The sequence below is a fragment of the Sinocyclocheilus grahami genome, unplaced genomic scaffold, assembly GCF_001515645.1.
Source record: "Sinocyclocheilus grahami isolate Dianchi unplaced genomic scaffold, SAMN03320097.WGS_v1.1 scaffold3674.1, whole genome shotgun sequence".
NCBI classification, from domain to species: domain Eukaryota; kingdom Metazoa; phylum Chordata; class Actinopteri; order Cypriniformes; family Cyprinidae; genus Sinocyclocheilus; species Sinocyclocheilus grahami.
Genome location: NW_015508761.1, coordinates 11,395 through 12,740, shown reverse-complemented (window position 1 = coordinate 12,740; position 1,346 = coordinate 11,395). Strand labels below are relative to the sequence as shown.

Genomic DNA, 1,346 nt, shown 5'->3' with positions numbered 1-1,346 from the left:
TTTTTTTTTTTTCCAGTGCTACTTCAGTTGTGTAAATATGATCACAAAAACTGTAACCTTTGAAAACTGCCACCAAGGCATTTTTTCAGTTCTGTCAGAAATCACAGCGAGACACATTTGAGTCATCTCACCTCCCAACAGACCATCGTTTTGGGCACTAACCTTGCCTTCACATCTACTTTGGACGTTCCCAAGACGAAAAGTCCTATGTAGACCATTACCGTCATCTTATTCATATGCGGTTGGCTGGTTAAATGGCTGAGCCAGCTGAGGTTTCCAGAAAAATCACGGCACTATCTGCAAGAGAATGAGTCCATGGTGAGATTTTCTTGATGTGCTGTATTTGGCTAACAGAAAACAGAGATAGAAACACTTCAGGCCTAATCTATTTCGTGTTATTTTGGTGCTATTGTGATTTTGAATCAATTGATTAAATTGAAATCACTAAAGTTATTGCAAAGATTAGACAAATATCAATGCAACAATCTTAGGGGAATAATTTTACAAAGTTATAGTCTATGTTGTATATGTATGTAGTATTTTATTACAGTCCACAGCCGTAAAACTCACCTTGTACAATAAATCTTGACCATGCAATTTCTCAGTGGGAAACATATTTCTGATTTGTCTGATAGCACTTCAGACTAGGTTTGTCCTTGGTTTGTTGATTGGAGGTAAACATCCAAACACTTAAAAAAGATAGAGACGTACTTTAAAATGTGACTGTGCTAAAATGGGATTAGAATGATGCAGATAATCAGTTTAGTTACCTTGAAATATCCATATTTTTTGGAGTGATTCCTACTCGCCATGATCAAGCTATCCAAATAGTTTCCTGTTAATTAATTAATTATCAAATAATTAAATTATCTAATTAGTCATTGCATCATCCTTTTGCCTAATGGGCGCACATTAGATCTCTCTCTCTTTCTCTCTGTGTACAGCCCACAGGCAACATTCAGTCCTAATGAAAAAATAACTTCATAGTTTTCCATGCCTTGATCCTTCCATTATTTCATATCCATACAAAGTTTCCTTAATTTCAAATTAAATGTTGACTTTGTTTTGGTGCCCGGCCGAGGCAGATGTGGACTGTATGAAGCCTGTTCAGCGACTTCCTTTCTCTGACAGGTTATGGGTTTTGGAATTCGCTGCCAATCCTATCACATTTCCCTCTGAGCGCTTCAAATATCTGGCACAGGAGACTGACATAGAGGAACTGTATTTCTCCACATCCCTCCATTGGTTGTGCTGACTCGTGTGCTGAAAATGCTGCCTATAAAATGCATGGAAAAGAATGAGAATATCAATATTGGAGACTAGCCTAACTAACAATAAGTAGACAG

At 37.3% G+C, this 1,346-nt stretch overlaps 1 long non-coding RNA gene across 1 annotated transcript; it reads right to left on the bottom strand.

The window, feature by feature from the left end:
* Nucleotides 1-167: 167 nt before the first annotated feature.
* LOC107576427 (uncharacterized) lies at nt 168-810 on the bottom strand. The gene is made up of 3 exons (XR_001608055.1): nt 771-810; nt 571-689; nt 168-297 (listed from the first exon to the last, which is right to left on the bottom strand). It is a non-coding gene; the product is annotated as an uncharacterized lncRNA (long non-coding RNA).
* Nucleotides 811-1,346: the final 536 nt, after the last annotated feature.